The 19,245-nt window shown below is 34.1% G+C and overlaps 1 pseudogene; it reads left to right on the top strand.

The window, feature by feature from the left end:
* Window positions 1-15,051: 15,051 nt before the first annotated feature.
* LOC122687737 lies at window positions 15,052-18,701 on the top strand (annotated as a pseudogene).
* Window positions 18,702-19,245: the final 544 nt, after the last annotated feature.

Genomic DNA, 19,245 nt, shown 5'->3' with positions numbered 1-19,245 from the left:
ACATACACATATGTGTCCCATCACACATTCAGATCTTATCTAACTCCCTGTAAGATGTATGACCACACATACATACATTATCAATGATATGTGGGCCTCTGTCCATTTGCATGTATGTGTATATGTGAACATATGGATCTGAAGACACATGAATCAGTATCTGACTACTGACATGAACACATTTGTATAAGTATATGCAAATATATTTATTGATCACACACAGATTGTATCCATCTAGACATACAGGACTGTATCTTGTCATGTACAGCTATGTTTGATCATATAGAGACCTGTATCTTTCTATACACAGGGCTAAAATTTACCATACACAGGTCTGTATGTTCACATACATGAATTTAGGTAGACTTGATGAACAATTGTTCTGTTTCATGTGACATGGACTGAAGTCACTCTCTGCTATTCAGCTGATGTCCAGGCTTTCAGGAAGGTCCAAGATGATTTCACTTATATGAATGGCGCCTTTGCAGAGATGGATGGAAACCCAAGCCCTTCTGGTCTCTTCTCCATGTAGATACAGGGCGATGTAGACAGTGTCTGTCCAGTGAGGTTGTCAGACTTGTACAATGCCAGCTCAAGGTTTCCAGAGGGAGGAGGCAAAAGCTATCAGGTCAGTTAAGTCTCATCCCATCTTCACATCAGTCTAAAATCCAGGAATTTAATCTCAGGTACTTCATCCAGACAAGCCTTCACATCAATGAAAATGATGAAATGCAAAGGTAACCTATGGAATGGGAAAAATACTAGCAAAAAAGTTATCATAAGCAGTTCATATCTAAAATGTATGAGGAACTTCTACCACTCAACAGCAAATATCAGATAACCCAATTCAAAAAAATAGACAAAGAACTTTGAATAGATATTTTTCCAAAGAAGACATAGAAATGGCTAATAGTAACATAAGAAGGTACTCAAGTGCTCACGTCACTAATCATCAGGGAAATGTAAACCATAACAAAAATGATATATAATCTCATACCTGTTGGGATGGCTATATGGACATATAGAAGTTAATAAATGTTTGTGGAATATAGAGATAAAGGAACCCTACTACAATGCTGGTGGGAATATAAATGTGTTAAACCACTATGGAAAACATTATGGAGGTTTCACAAAAAATAAAAATAAACTACCATATGAGTCAGGAATCCCACTTCTGTGTATACATCCATTATATGAAATCCAAAACCTGAACAGCTATTCATACTCCAGTGTTTATTGAACCATTGTTTAGAATAGGTGACACAGAAAAAACTCAAGTGTCCATTAATGAATGAATAAAGAAATATGGATGAAGATATTTGAATATCATTCAGCAATACAAAGAAGGAAAGCCTGTTATTCCTGACAATATGGAGGGATTTTGAGAGCATTTGCTAAGTGAAATAAACAGAAATAGAAAGACAAATAACGATACTATATGACTTCAGTTTTAGGTGGAATTTAAAACAAAGCTGAGAAGCAGAGAGTAGAATGTTGATTGCCAAGGGCTAGCGATTAGGGGAAACTGGCTGTTGTTTAAATGGTACATACTTCCACTTATAAGATGAAGAATTTCTGGATGGTGACACTAGCTAACAATATTGCAATATATACTGAAAATTGCTAAGAGAATAGTTGTTAAGTGTTCTCACCTCACACAGAGATTATAATTATGTGAGGTGATGTATATGTTAACTAACTTTATTGTGGTAATCTTTTCACAATATATATGTATATCAAATTATCATTGTTGTATTCCTTAAACTTATACAATGTTTTATGTCAATTGCATCTCAATAAAGCTGGAAAAAACATATATATATATATATATATATATATATATAAAATGAAACAAAAAAGGAAGGTCTGTGAAATATAGTTGTGCAGTTTCTTTCACATACCTTCACACACTTTATTTTGGAGAGAGCAAGATAGCCATAATAGATTTTGTTCACAAAGGAAGGTTATCGTGCTTCTTTTACTGCAGTCCTCTTAAAAGTTTTGTAAACTTTTCTCTATCTTTTGTTTTAAGTTGGAGTTTACTTCATTAAACAAGGGTCAGATACACAAATATCTTGAGAATAGCCCTTCTCAGATTTGGATTAAAGTCTGTGTGTACGAATTGAGAAACTCTGGGAGGTAGTGAAGGACAGTCTGGTGTGCTGCAGTCCATGGGGTCACAGAGTCAGACACGACTTAGCAACAGACCAACAACAACTGTGTGCAGTGGGATAAATCCTTAAGCTTATTAGAAATACTTTTGTGTAGTTCATGGATTTATTAGACACACCTTAAATTTTCCTGAAGTCTTAACAAAGGGTCTTAGATCCATAACATTGACATCACAGTTATTATTATGCCATTTCTAATTCTGAGAGAGTTTTGCTCTTTGGATCTGCTTAGAATGTGAACCAGTTTCATTTGCAGGAAACAGTAAGTTCAGGCTTTTTTTTTTTAATGATTTTCCTGAATTCTGCTTGAAAACTTAACGGTGACTTTTTTGACGCATCACTGTTTATCCGTTATTTATCACCGTGTGCATGTGTGCTCCATCCTGTTCCACTCTTTACGACCCCAAGAACCCTCCAGGCTCCTCTGTCCATGGGGTTCTTCAGGCAAGAATACTGGAGTGGGTTGCCATTTCCTCCTCCAGGGCATGTTTCCAACCTAGGAAAAGAACCTGGATCTCCTGTATTGGCAGGTGGTTTTTTTTTTTTTTTTTTTAACGAGTGAGTCACCTGGGAAGCCCATTCACAGTATACACTGATAAAAGAAGCAAGTGGCACTTTCAATACTCTAGTTGGCTATCTTAATCAAAATACGTATTCACTCAAGTATATCTTATTTTTTCTAGTTACTATAGGTGATGGTATTGTCAAACTTTTCCAGGACAAGATAACAGTTCCTTTTAAGCCTTTAATTACAAACTCTTAAAGCCTTTAATTACAAACAGACTCTTCAAAGCCCTTCCAGCTGCCATCCGTGTCCTGGTATGGAAGCATTACATTTCCAGGCTCCCCTTTTTGCTCTGATTATCTTTTGCTACACACATGAAACTCTACCTTATTGCTTTACTTAAAACAATCATTTTATTTATCTCAAAATTTGTGGGCCAGCAATTCAGGCAGATATTGGCTGGATATTTCTTCTGCTTCAGGTGGCATGGACTGAAGTCACTCTGTTATTCATCTCATAATGGGATGTCCTTTGGACACAAGACAATTTAATTCACATGCGTGGTATCTTGGACGTGATGGATCGAAGGGACCCATGTGGTTCCTCCCCCTATCCATTTAAGATGCAGGTCAGCAAGTTCTCTTCAGTAGAACATCAGACTTTTGACACAGGGCTCAGGGAACCCAGGGGAAGAAAGTAGAAGAAAGTCTACTGAGGAGATAGTCATGCCAGTTAAGAGCTATATCCAAAACTAGCTTGCTCCCATTTTCACCATCCTCTGATACTTAAAGCAATCACATGTCCTGTCCAGACTTGAGGTGGTGGAGAAATAGATGACATCGTTTGATGGTAAAGTGGCAGTCACATTGTGGAAGAGTGCGTGGGATGGGAGATACTGTTGTGTTCATTTCTGGGAAACACAATCGTCCACATCTCTAAAGGGCAGGATCAGAGCTTTTATTATGATTGAGTTGAGTCTACATTTGGCCTAATAATGAATAGCTTTTTAACATGATTGAGTTTTCTAATTCCTGAACATGATATATATCTACTTAGGAGTTTTTAAAAGACTTATATTTTTCCTGCAGGACTTTTCTCAAAGTTTAAAGTATTTGTATTTCTAGATGCTTTTGTAAAAGGTAAATGCATTGTTTCAGTTTTCTAAATGTTATTAATGCTAATATATTGAAACACAACTTAATATGTCATTTGGATCAAGAGTGCTGTAACATTTTGGAGGTTAGTCATCCTGGTGCAGGGCTTATTGTCTGTGGAGCTAGATGTGGATCTTGGACCCCTGATTTCTTAGGTAAAATCTCAGCAATTGCAGTTATGGTACCATTTGTGGGCCACCCACTTGGGAGTAAGGGTCTTGACTATTCTGTGTCTTCTGTTGAGTATTCCTTCCCTTTTGTTGTACAGGAACCTTTCTGCTAGTCTTCAAGTTGATGTCATCAGTAGTTTCTCTGCAAACGGTTGTAATTTTGGTGTCCCCATGGGAGGAAGTGAGCTCAGGGTCTTTCTAAGCTGCCGTGTTTGCCACTTCCTCCTACGTGTCTGTCTTTATGCCAGACCCACACTGCTTTGATTACCACCATTCTGTAGTATGATTTAGAACCAGTAGCAGGAAACCCTTAAATTTGTTCCTTTTGTTTGGCTATTTGGATTCTCTTGAGATTTCACATAAATATCAATATGGATTTTTCTAATGCTTTAAACAACATTTTTGGAATTTTAAAAAGGGTTGAATTGACTAGGTACATCCATTTTGGTAGTATTGACACTTCACTATTTCAATTCATGAATGTTTATTCTCAACATGTGTCTTCTGTAATATCTTTCAGCAGCATTTTTCAGTTTTCATCCTAAAAAGCTTTCACATCCTTCCTTAAGTTTTTTCTATTATTATAAAAGTATTTTTATAACATATATCATATAACATATATCTCTATATTATTCATGCATTATATATAATATATAAAATATATACATTTGCATATAAATATGTATGTAAATATAAATATATAAATATAAAATATATAAATATAAATATTTATATGAAGTATAAATACAAGTATGCATAAATATATTTATATAACATATAAAGTCTAAATATAAATACAAATACAATTATATAAATAAATAACATTATATATTATATTATATATTATTCTAATATATTCATTAATATTCATATTAATATACTATATATGCATTAATATGATAGATATCAAATATATTATATATAATATGTTATGTAATATTATAATACATATAATATATGTCATATAATATATATAGTACAACATATTATATATAGTATATATAATAAAGAGTATATATATTCATTTATATACATATAAATAAATATAAATTTATTTTAAAAATTTATTCTATACATTTATAATATAAATATATAATTATATCATTATACATAATGATATAATTCTAAAATTTTAATAATTATATAATATATATACAATATATAATTACATATAATATATAATCATTATGTATAATTATATATTATTATCAATATCATATTATTATAATTATGTTATTATGTTTAATTTATGTTATGAATTATTTATGTTATAAATTTTATATTATTAATTATATTTAATTACATTATTATTATTATATAAAATATAATATATAAAATGTATATATTTATTAATAACCATGTAATATATAAGTATACCTGTATATTTATCATATAATATATTACATTATATAATTGTATAATATATACTATAATTATATATTAATCAATATTTATAATAAATCATATGATTAATAATTATATGAATATATAATACATCACATAATATAATATATAATATATAATGAAATATATAATACTATAATATATCTTATATCATATAATGCATAATATGCTATATACTATATTAATATATAATAGCTATTAATAATTTTAATTATAGTAATAATTATAATTTATTGTCATAATTATAATTATAAATATAAATATGACAGCAAAAGAGAGAACAGACTTTGGACTCTGTGGGCAAAGAGTATATATATATATATATGATTCATTATATATATGAATATATATAGTATAATATAAATATCTAATGTATATAAATATTATATATTATATACTATATCATATAATATACAATTTATATAATTTAACGATTTATTGATTATTATTAATTTATTGATAATTATCAGATGTATTTATATGTGTAAACTATATTATAATTATACATTTATATTTAAATTAATGAATAAAATTTATAACCATAATATAATTATAATATATATGTAATGATATTATATAACAATATATTATATCATATATAATACTATATAACATAATATGTATATTAGATATTTATAATAATAAATATGTAATTATAATCATTATATATTATATTATATGTAATTATTATATCATATTTTTCTCTTAATAATATGTATCAGACATAGAGCTATTTTTTGGGGGTTTCACTTTTCACAACTTTTTTACACTTTCTGTATTCATCACTGTTTTTGTCTATTTATAGAACAGTCATCTATAAGCTATACTTCCTTTTTCTCTTAATAAAACGTATCACACAGAGAACTTTTTTTGGGGGTTTCACTTTCCACCAACCTTTGTACACTTTCTGTATTTATCACTTTATTTGTCCATTCTTAGGTATTCTGGTTTAAGGAGAGGTTTTACTAAAATCCACCAGTCATAGAGAATACAGTTTCCATTAGAAGATGCCAAAGCGTTTTAGAAGCTCTTTAGTAAAAGGTGAATATGGGCAATAAAAAGTTAAAGCCTTTTTCATTTGTTGTATGTGAAAGAAGTTAATATCTTTATATTGAGGTATTATGTGTCCTTGAGTGTCAGGATTTTTTAAAACTGGAAAGGTGGAAAAATCATCAGCTTTAGAGACTTGCAAAGTCAGCAATTCAGAGAGACTCTTTTGCGAAGGAGAGTGAGTAAATGCCGATTTTTTAAAAAATATGACTCTGTGTTATGGACTTATCATTATTATCCAGAAAATATTGTCAGTTTTGGTGTCAAAAAGTGTCTCAGGAGAGTTGTGTCAGAATCATTAATGAAGTGAAGTGAAGTTGCTTAGTCGTGTCACAATCTTTGTGACCCCATGGACTAGCCTACCAGGCTCCTCCCTCCATGGGATTCTCCAGGCAAGAGTAGTTGCCATTTCCTTCTCCAGGGGATTCTTCCCAACTCAGGGATCAAACCCCAGTCTCCAGCATTCCAGGCAGACAGTTTAATCTTCACTTCAGTTCAGTCGCTCAGTCGTGTCTGACTCTTTGCGACCCCATGAATCGCAGCACACCAGGCCTCCCTGTCCATCACCACCTCCCGGAGTTTACTCAAACTCATGTTCCTTGAGTCAGTGATGCCATCCAGCCATCTCATCCTCTGTCATCCCCTTCTCCTCCTGCCCCCAATCGCTCCCAGCATCCGGGTCTTTTCCAATGAGTCAACTCTTCGCATGAGGTGGCCAAAGTATTGGAGTTTCAGCTTCAGCATTAGTCCTTCCAATGAATACCCAGGACTGATTTCCTTTAGGATGGACTGGTTGGATCTCCTTGCAGTACAAGGGACTCTGAAGAGTCTTCTCCAACACCACAGTTCAAAAGTATGAATTTTTCGGTGCTCAGCTTTCTTCACAGTCCAACTCTCACATCCATACATGACCACTGGAAAAACCATAGCCTTGACAAGATGGACCTTTGTTGGCAAAGTAATGTCTCTGCTTTTTAATATGCTATCTAGGTTGGTCATAACTTTCCTTCCAAGGAGTAAGTGTCTTTTAATTTCATGGCTGCAGTCACCATCTGCAGTGATTTTGGAGCCCAAAAAAGTAAGATCTGACACTGCTTCCATTATTTTCCCATCTATTTCCCATGAGATGATGGGACCAGATGCCATGATCTTAGTTTTCTGAATGTTGAGTTTTTTAAGCCAACTTTTTCACTCTCCTCTTTGACTTTCATCAAGAGGCTTTTTAGTTCCTCTTCACACTCTGCCAGAAGGGTGGTGTCATCTGAGGTTATTTATATTTCTCCCAGCAATCTTGATTGCAACTTGTGCTTCATCCAGCCCAGCGTTTCTCATGATGTACTCTGCATATAAGTTAAACAAGCAGGATGACAATACACACTGTATATTGATGACTGTAGTTTTATAGTGTAATCTGAAGTCAGAAAGATTGGTTCCTCCAGCTCCATTCTTCTTTCTCAGACTGCTTTGACTGTTCAGGGTCTTTTGTGTTTCCATGTGAACTGTAAATTTTTTTGTCTAGTTCTGTGAAAAATGCCATTGGTAATTTGATAGGGATCACATTGAATCTGTAGATTGCATTTGGTGGTATAGTCATTTTCACAATATTGATTATTCCTACCCAGGAACATGAACTATCTGTTCATCTGTTTATGTCATCTTTGATTTCTTTCTTTAGCATCTTATAATTTTCTGTGTACAGTTCTTTTGTCTCCTTACATAAGTTTATTCTTAGATATTTAATTCTATTTGTTGCAATGGTGAATGGTGATTCCTTAATTTCTTGTACTGATTTTTCATTTTCAGTATATAGAAATGCAAGTGATTTCTGTGTATTGATTTTCTATCCTGTGACTTTGCTAAATTCACTGATTAGCTCTAGTAATTTTCTGATACTATCTTTAGGATTTTCTATGTACAACACTGAGAGGGTAGCAGGCAGAAAAGCCAGGAGTCTCCAAACAGAGGAAATAGGCTGCAAGTGTCAGACATTTTTTTTTTTCCTCTCTCTCTTAAGCTGCAGGAGGAAACAAACAATGTTTGATTTTTTCCCCCAGTCTCTCTATAAATTTAAAAAGAGGTTTCTCTTAAAGTTTTGCATTGCCATGATCATACCTGGCTCCACCTAAACTTAATTTCTCTCAAACCTTGGGCTAACCAATGCTTTTTTCTTATGGAAATGTTTGTCAAGCTATGTTAATTAACTATGTATTTACCCTGGACTCTGTCTTCAAGTCAGTTCAGCCTAAGACTCAGAACCAACTTGACAAACCAGCACGTTGTACTCATGCAAATGTTCTGTTAAAGCTATGTTAATGAGAAACTTGCTTGGGAACTTACTTTTCTTCAAGATTCATGTCAGTCATTTTATGACTCAGGACAACTCACCTCATGCCATTATTATCTCAAAATGCATGTTGCCTGTGAGGGGCCTGGTGCCAGTCTCTGAGTTTTGAGACATTTCCATTCTCTAATTAGCAGACTGCTAGTAGCTATATAACATCTGGCTAAAGACTAGCAGGGGAGCACTCTTTCTGCCCACTTCTAATGTCTCTGTCAGAAGCTTTCTCTGTCTCATTTATACTTTAATAAAACTTTATTACACAAAAGCTCTGAGTGATCAAGCCTCATCACTGGCCCTGGATTGAATTCCTCTCCTCTGGAGGCCAAGAATCATGGCATCTTTAATGGCTCAGCAACAGCCTTTCAGTATCATGTCATCTACAAACAGTCAGAGCTTTACTTATTCTTTTCCAATTTAGACACCTTTTATTTCCTTTTTTTCCCCTCTGATAGCTGTAGCCAGGGCTTCTAGAACTATGTTGAATAATAGTGGTGAAAGTGGACACCCTTGTCTTGTTCCTGATCTTAGGAGGAATGCTTTCAGTTTTTCACCATTGAGAATAAAGTTTGCTCTAGGCTTGTCATATATGGCCTTTACTGTGTTGAGGTAGTTTCTTTCTATGCCCCATTTTTTGGAAGAGTTTTAATCATAAATGGTGCTGAACTTTGTCAAAGGGTTTTTCTGCATCTATTGAGATAATTATATGATTTTTATCTTTCAATTTGTTAATATGGTGTATCACATTGATTGATTTGTGTATATTGACGAATCCTTGCATTCCTGGAATAAACCTAACTTGACCATGGAGTATGAGATTTTTGATGTGTTACTGAATTATTTTTGCTAAAATTTTGTTGAGGACTTTTGCATCTATGTTCATCAGTGATATTGGCCTATAGTTTTCTTTTTGTGTTGTCTTTGTCTGGTTTTGGTATAAGGGTGATGGTGGACTCGTAGAATGATTTTGGAAGGGTTCCTTCCTCTGAAACTTTTTGAAAGAGTTTTAGAAGGATAGGCATTATCTCTTCTCCAAATCTTTGATAGAATTCTCCTGTGAAGCTATCTGGTCCTGGGCTTTTTTTTTTTTTTTTTTGGGGGGGGGGGTGGGGTTGATCACAGCTTCAATTTCAGTGCTTGTAATTGGGTTGTTCATAATTGTATTTCTTCCTGGTTCAGTCTTGGAAGGTTTAACTTTTCTAAAAATCTGTCCCTTTCTTCCAGGTTATCCATTTTATTGCCATGTAGTTGTTCATAATAGTCTCTTATAATCCTTTGTATTTCTGCATTGTCTGTTGCAGCCTCTCCTTTTTCATTTCAAATTTTGTTGATTTGATTCTTCTTTTTTTCTTGATGAGTCTGACTAAAGGTTTGTTAATTTTGTTTATCTTCTCAAAGAACCAGCTTCTAGTTTTATTAATCTTTGCTATTGTTTCTCTCATTTCTTTTTCATTTATTTCTGTTCAGACCTTTATGATTTCTTTCCTTCTACTAATTTTGTTGTTGTTGTTATTCTTCTTTTTTCAGTTGTTTTAGGTGTAAAGTTAGGTCGTCTATCCCATGTTTTTCTTGTTTCTTGAGGTAGGATTGTATTGCTATAAACTTCCCTCTTAGAACTGCTTTTTCTGTATTCCATAGGTTTGGAGTTGCCATGTTTTCATTGTCATTTGTTTCTAGATTTTTTTGATTTTCCTTTTGATTTCTTGAGTAATCTGTTGGTTATTTAGAAACATATTGTTTAATCTCCACGTGTTTTTTTTTTTTTTTTACATTTTTTTTTCTCTTGTAATTGATATCTAGTCTCATAGCGTTCTGGTCAGAGAAGATGCTTGATATGATTTCGATTTTCTTAAATTTACTGAGGTTTGATCTGTGACCACAAGATGTGGTCTCTCCTGGAGAAAGTTTCATGTGCACTTGAGAAGAAGGTGTATTCTTCTGCATTTAGATGGAATGTCCTGAAGACATCAATGAGATCTATCTCATCTAATGTATCATTTAAGACTTGTGTTTCCTTATGTATTTTCTGTTTTGATGATCTGTCCATTGGTGTGAATGGGGTGTTAAAGTTGTCTACTATTGTGTTGCTGTCAATTTCTCCTTTTATGTCTGTTGGTGTTTGTCTTATGTATTGAGGTACTCCTATGTTGGGTGCATAGATATTTACAGTTGTTAAATCTTCCCCTTGGATTGATCCACTGATCATTATGTAGTGTCCTTCCTTATCTCTTGTAATCTTCTTTATTTTAAGGTCTATTTGTCCGATATGAGGGTTGCTACTCCAGCTTTCTTTTGCTTCTCATTTGCATGGAATACATTTTTCTATCCTCTCACTTTCAGTTTATATGTGTCTTGAGGTCTGAAGTGGGTTTCTTGTAGACAGCATATATATGGGTCTTGTTTATTTTATCCATTCAGCCAGTGTGTGTCTTTTGGTTGGAGCATTTAATACATTTACATTTAAAGAAATTCTTGATATACATGTTCCCATTGCCATTTTCTTAATTGTTTGGAGCTGATTTTGTAAATCTTTTTTCTTCTCTTGTATTTATTGATTATATAAGTCCATTTAACATTTGTTGTAAAGCTGGTTTGGTGGTACTGAATTCTCTTAACTTTTGCTTGTCTGAAAACCTTTTTTATTTCTCCATCAATTTTGAATGAGATCCTTGCCAGTTACGGTACTCTTGGTTATAGATTGTTTGCCCTTTCAGTACTTTAAATATATCCTGCCATTCCCTTCTGGCCTACAGAGTCTCTGCTGAAAGATCAGCTGCTGAGCATATGGGGTTTCCCTTGTGTGTTACTTGTTGCTTCTTGCTTGCTGCTTTTCATCTTCTTTCTTTGTGTTTATTATTTGTTAGTTTGATTAGTATGTGTCTTGGCATGTTTCTCCTTGGGTTTATCCTGTATGGGGCTCTGTGCCTCTTGGACTTGATTGACTATTTCCTTTTACATGTTGGGGAAATTTTCAACTATAATCTCTTCAAACATTTTCTCATACCCTTTCTTTTTCTCTTTGTCTTCTGGGACTCCTATAATTCGAAAGTTGGTGTGTTTGATATCATCCCAGAGGTCTCTGAGACTATCCTCTGTTCTTTTCATTCTTTTTACTTTATTCTGCTCTTCAAAAGTTATTTCCATCATTTTATCTTCCAGCTCACTGATTTGTTTTTCTACTTCAGATATTCTGCTCTTAATTTCAGTAATTGTGTTGTTTTGTCACTGTATATTTATTCTTTATCCTTTCATTCTTCTAGGTCTTTGTTAATTGATTCTTGCATTTTCTCCATTTTGTTTTCAAGGTTTTTGATCATTTTTACTATCATTATTCTGAATTCTTTTTCAGGTATGCCTATTTCCTCTTCATTTATTTGAACTTCTATGTTTCTAGTTTGTTCTTTCATTTGTGTAGTATTTCTCTGCCTTTTTATTTTTACTTTTTTTTTTTTTTAAACATTGTGTTTGAGGTCTCCTTTTCCCAGGTTTCAAGGTTGAATTCTTTCTTCCTTTTGGTTTCTCCCCTCCTGAGTTTGGTCCAGTTGTTTGTGTAAGCTTTGTATAGGGTGAGATTTGTGTTGAGTTTTTGTTTGCTTGTTTTTCCTCTGATGGGCTCTTTCCAACCAAGGGATTGAACCCAGGTCTCCAACATTGCAGGCAGATTCTTTACCAGCTGAGCCACAAAGGAAGCCCAAGCTACCGGAGTGGGTAGCCTATTCCTTTTCCAGCAGATCTTCCCAACCCAGGAATTGAACCAGGGTCTCCTGTATTACAGGTTCTGAGCTCTGAGGGAAACCCAAAGATTATGATAGTTCTTTAAAAGTTGTTACCTTGTACATGGTATTTTTAATGTTCTTGTTCTGTGTAGATATTTAACTCCTTTTCATATATTTTTTTTAGTTGTGGTAAAATATACAAGAACACACTCCATCTAACAGAATTTTTTCATCATCTCAAACTGAAACTCTATGTGTTAAAAAGTAACTCCCTGTCTCCTCATCCCTCCAGTCCCTGTTGTACTTTCCATCTCATTGAATTTGACTATTCTAGGTACCTCATAAAGGGGAGATCATAAAATAACTGATTCCAGAGAAACAGTTATTAAGACATGCTTATTGTTCCAACAAACTCAACAGATGACAGCATAAAACTAGCTATAAACACATAAGTTTTAAGTGCTCAGCAGATCAAAGGGTTAGCCTCTCCTACCCGAAGTTACCTCTTGAACACAGGACAACTTCTAAGAACCGTGAGTATTTATTTTTCCATTACAAATGAATATGTTGCTATGTCATTGTCAGTGGAGATATTTAACTATGTATGTATACAATCAACAGCCAGTACCTTGAAGATGGAACTCTGAGGCAACTGGTTTCTTCAATTCACATATGTTCAGAATTTTCTTTTCTTTTCTTTTTTACATTTATTTTTATTAGTTGGAAGCTAATTACTTTACAATATTGTAGTGGTTTTTGCCATACATTGACATGAATCAGCCATGGATTTATTTACATGTGTTCCATAATTTTCTTTTCTTTTCTTTATTTGATCTGGAAGTATAAAGATTCTGACAGGCAAATCCTGATGCTGATTCTGAGTTACCCTCCCATCCATCTCTAGCTTGACAGTTCAGGAAATCCTCCACTCCCTTTTCATTCAGTACCCCCAACCCAAACTGTTGATTTATTTCAAAGCATTTTTTTATTTAGTTTCTAGCCTTTGCTGTTTTGTATCTACCTTTTCTCAGTCATCTCTTATTTTCTCTCTTCCACACTTTATTTACCCTCTGATATCTGAGCATAAATTGAATTGCCAAATGCACAAAAAGAGAACAATATTCCACCTTTCACAAATGACAGTCTGTAAAATAGACACTGAGATGGAGCACATTTAAAATAATTTTGCCAAAATGAAGTTACACACATTACATGTAAAACTGGCCATGGATTTATTTTCCTCAAGTGAGAAGGATTGCCCTGTTTTCCACATAGACTTAGAAAACCAAGAACTTACAATATGAACCAAATAATGAGTTTAATTTATTGATTACTGTAATAGTTAAATAACCTTTAATACACACTAATTAACTCTGGTTAATATAAAGATGATCTACCAGCAAAAGTGTTAGCATGTCATTTAGGATAAAGGCCGCAATGACAAAAATTCAGAAATTCACAGCATCTGGAAATACTATCATCTTTCCAAGAAAAGTATGAGTTTTCCTAAAATACCTGAGCAAAATCAAATAATAGCTCTAGATTTTTGACATGGAATTCTTTCTACTATACTAAGATTCTGCCTAAAATTTTTATTTTGGCATTCTGAATTGAGCTATGGCTAGCAATAATCAAATCTAAACAGTTTTGTAAATCAAGAAACATGTCTATGTAGTGCTAATTAACATAGATTTGTATTTATTGTTTTCCTCCAATAACCTAGACTATAACAAATGTCTATTTAGTGTGTCTTTGGCAGGGCCGGGGCAGGGCGGGGGGAGCTTCCTAGGTGGCTCAGTGGTAAAATATCCACTTGCCAATTCAAGAGAAACAGGAGACATGGGATTTTTGGATGGGAAGAAGTTCATACATTTATCTGTTCTCATATGCTTGCTTATGTGTTTTGAAATTCATTGTAATTAAGTGGAATCTTATAAGCATTTATTGAGCACTTATGATGTGCCTGGTTTTTTCACTGTAGAGGGTGACTGAATGATTTTGGAGCTCATAGCAACTCAGAAAGGATGCTATTTAAGCATCGGTTTACAATTTCATGCCCCATGCCTAGGTATTACTTTATGTAAATATGTAAATAAAGCTATTAGGGATGTGATTGTTTTCATGGTATATTTCAGAATGCCAAATTTGCTCTCAAAAAAAAAAAAAAAAGAGAAAGAAAAGAAAGAAAGGAAAGAAATGATATATAAATTAAAAAAAATTGATCTTTGTGGGGGGTATTCTGGAGAGAGCAACTTTCTTGTCATTTGGTACATCAACTAACACCCACTCATATATACTTCCCAGTTAGAATACTGAAGTCTCACCACTATAGTTGAAGCAAGGAATTTGATAAAATGAATGAAGTACTTGTGGGAAAAGAGTCCAATTCTGATATTCTAGAATTTCTATGTGTGAGATCTCATGGAGCCAACACATGTGAGTAAGGTATCACGTATTTGACACAAAGCTTGCAATCCTCTGAAAGTCATTACTGGCCATTTGTTTGCAGCCTCTGACTCTCCATCCACAGCTTTGAAGAACACATGGAAAATAGGAACAATGTGACGGAGTTTGTCCTCCTGGGGCTCACACAAAATCTTGAGATGCAAAAAGTTCTATTTGTCCTATTCTTACTCATCTACATTGCAACAATATTGGGCAATCTGCTTATCATGGTGCCCATCGCAGCCAGCAGGTCACTTGGTTCCCCCATGTATTTTTTCCTGGCTTATTTATCATTTATAGATGGTGTCTATTCGACCACCATTGCTCCCAAAATGATCACTGACTTGCTTCATGAGAAAAAGACTATTTCCTTCCAGTCTTGTATGACTCAAGTCTTTATAGATAATTTAACTGCTGGTGCTTAAGTCATTCTCCTGGTGGTGATGGCCTATGACCGATATGTAGCCATCTGCAAACCTCTTCATTATTTGATCATCATGAATTGGAGGGTATGTGTCCTCATGCTGCTGGTGGCCTGGACTGGAGGCTTTCTGCACTTACTGGTTCAATTGCTTTTTATTTATCATTTCCTTTTCTGTGGTCCCAGTGTAATTGACAACTTTGTCTGTGACACGTACCCTTTACTGAAACTTTCTTGCAGCAACACACATCTCATTGGACTCCCTATGATAGCTAATGGAGGGGCAATTTGCACTGTTGTCTTCTTCATTCTCTTAGTGTCCTATGGGGTCATATTACAATCCCTGAAGACTCATAGTTTGGAAGGGAATCACAAAGCCTCCTACAGTTGTGCATCCCATATGATGGTGGTCATTTTATTCTTTGTTCCCTGTATCTTCCTGTATGCCAGGGCTAATTCAGCCCTACCCATTGATAAATCCATGACTGTGTGGGTTTTTTTTTTTTTTTTTCATTTATTTATTTATTTTTATTAGTTGGAGGCTAATTACTTTACAGTATTGTAGTGGGTTTTGTCATACATTGACATGAATCAGTCATGGATTTACATGTATTCCCCATCCCGATCCCCCCTCCCTCTCTACCCAATCCCTCTGACTGTGACTGTGGTTTTAACTTTCATAACTCCCATGTTGAACCCCTTAATCTACACCCTGAGAAATGCAGAGATGAAAAATGCCATGAGGAAACTTTGGAGTAAAAATGTGACCTTAATTGGAAGAGGTTGTGTAGGACATGATATTCTTTTTTTTTTTTTTTTAGAGAATCAAAGAATATTTTCAATATCAGTGATTACAACTAAAAAATAATTTTCTTTGAGTTACTTAAACTACTTTTTCCTGAAACAGCTATATGAACTAATCCTTATCCTAGTGGAATAGTTTATAGATCTTAAACGCCAAGAGAATTGCATAGCTTCAATCTCTTACAGATGTAATCAAACTGTGTTAAGATTCTATAGTGGAATCTGACAAAAAATTAATTTAAAATTTCACAGACATGATCATAGCTGCATTTTCAAATCTGTGAAAAATGAAATTTGTTAACATATACTATGATTGTGCCATATGGTTGGTTTTGTATATTCTGATCAAATTTTGAACTGAAAAATTAAATTGTTCAACCCCAGTCTCTGTATCTGGATCACTTGGCCTCCTCCAATGATTGAAATGCATGATTAAATCATTCATATCACTTAAGGCCCCAGAGTCTGCCTGCATTAAAGTAAAATGTCTGGGTACAAGTTTTTTTTAGCACAATGAATGTTTAACATTTTGGAAACAGATTATTTTCCTTTATATAATTAATGCTAATCTGATTCTCTATAAGCTGTATGTTCTTGACTTAAATGATTAAGTAAAAGTTGTCTTTCTCTTCGCAATTGCTCTATATCAGTCTTGGGGATCAGATACAGTATTATAAGCATCATATTTAAGGCTCTAGAATCACATGTTTCCTGTTAGAACTCAACTTACAGCATAGATACTGCTGCTGCTACTGCTAAGTCACTTCCCGTCGTGTCTGACTCTGTGCGACCCCATCCCTGGGATTCTCCAGGCAAGAACACTGGAGTGGGTTGCCATTTCCTTCTCCAATGCATAAAAGTGAAAAGTGAAAGTGAAGTCACTCAGTCATGTCTGACTCTTTGCCACCCCAAGTCCTAAAATATGCTTTCATCCTTTTCTCAATTGTAATTGGATTCATCTTGTGTACTTAGCAATATTAATGCCTCCACATACCTGACACACATTGAATAAAGTTTCCTTTATTTCTCAGTGGAAGAAATTAAAAAAAAGTGCTTCAGATCTTTTAATCAGAAAGAAATCTAGGACACTAGCTTTAAGATCAGGAGATGTGGGTTTTAATTCTCACTATGCCGTCATTTTATTCCATAACCTTTAAATTTCTAAAAGTACTTAGGTGATTTGGAAGCTGTTTCAAAGTTCCGTGATTCTTCCCATGCCAATAATTTGTTATAAATATTGTTATATTTGCTTATACTCCTGTTAGAAGTAAAATTATCTCATTCCCCTAAACTTTTCTATTTCTGATAGATAACATAAAAAAATACCCTCCTGGTATAAAAGTGTCTTAGGATTGGATTAAGACATGTTGCCTCTGGGTGACAGGATGAGATGGTTGGATGATATCACTGAAGCAATGGACATGAGTTAGAGCAACCTCTGGGAGATATTGAAGGATTGGGAAGCCTGGTGTGCTGCAGTTCATGGGGTCGCAAAGAATGAGACATGACTTATTGACTGAAAAACAACGAGATATATAAACTCTAGTCTTGAGTGCTTTGTTGTTTTGAGAACATGTTCTTGCACCTATCCAAGTGCAGAAAGCTGCCAAGAGAACACTTTGGCAGGTACCTGGTTGCTGTGAAATTAGTCCCTGAGTCTATCAAAGGTCAAAGTACACCTCAACTAGTTTCTGATCAATAGTGATATGATCCATATATAATCCCTCCTGCTTTCATTCTGTTTTACCTTTCAAGTTTGAGAATCTGCTGTCTTTTCAGGATTTTGAACTATTCTGTCCTCGGATTTGTATTCTGGGAACAGACTTTCCTGGTATAGATCTAAGAAATTCCCCTTTGAAAAATTATTTTCATGAATATGAATAGTAATTAAACATCAATTAAATTTAAATCAATTTAACATCAAATTTAACATCAATTAAAAAATAAAATATCATAGTGAAAAATAAAAAAAAATAGTTACCCAACTAACTGTTTATATATGTAATATTAAATATGTAGACTCCATATTTAAGCTCATTTACTATCAAATATCTAAGTTCATATACAGTCAACTTTTTTTTTTTTTTCCTCTCATCATGTTTTGTTCTCATGTAGACATCAGGATGAAGTTCACAAAGATGTATGTTGTAAAAGTTCTTCTCTGATGTTCAGTTACCTTACTTGAGATAATTGGTTTGTTGGCAAGACCTGGTAATGATGGCGAAATATCCCTTGGGTTTAATTAGCCACAGATAAGTAACTTCATAGACTTTGCTGCCAAACAGGATATGTGGTAGCACTTTTAAGGCTCAAGAGAAAGGTCTTCTTCACAGGTACTGTTTATGTCTCAAAAACCCGCTTACTGTATCTGAATTAGTTGACGCTTTTAATATTGAAATTGACTTCTTTCTTGGTGCACTGACAGCTACCTGCGGCCCTGGCTGTAGACCTACGCCAGACAAGCTCGTGGGTGAGATTCCCCCCCACCTGCCCCCGTCCCGCCAGGAAATCATACAGTCATAGAACATCAGGTTTAAACGGATTTTACAAATCATAAAGTCACCTCTCACCCCCACCAGTCTAAGATTTAAATCTCTTTTAAGCATGTCAATCATCAAGAAAAATAGGTTCAACTACAGAGCTATCAATTTAGAAGTAAAAATATTTCAGACTTTTTCTTACTGATATATATTTAGCACCTCTGTTAAAACAACACGTTATTCAAAAATATGTAATATATTTTAGTTATCCACTTCCCCAATGTTGAGCCTTCTGTGTGGTTTCTAAATTTTCCACAGCTTTTAATAACGGTGTTGAACATATTTGAACATTTAATTTTTCTGTTTTAAAAATATTGCCCATTAGGTGATTTCTAGAAAGAGTATTTTGGAGTAAAAAAAAAAAAAGACAAAATAATTTCTATTTTTTCACAGTTATGTCTGAATAACTTTTATTAATTATGTCTAGTTCTTACTTTCTATTCACTATACTTTTTATGATCTGCTGAGAAACTCCACCTCAGAATAAGGAAATGCAATGAAGCTGTTGTACTTTGTTTTTGCACATG

The sequence above is a fragment of the Cervus elaphus genome, chromosome 32 (assembly GCF_910594005.1).
Source record: "Cervus elaphus chromosome 32, mCerEla1.1, whole genome shotgun sequence".
NCBI lineage: Eukaryota > Metazoa > Chordata > Mammalia > Artiodactyla > Cervidae > Cervus > Cervus elaphus.
This window is presented reverse-complemented; position numbering and strand designations above follow the sequence as displayed.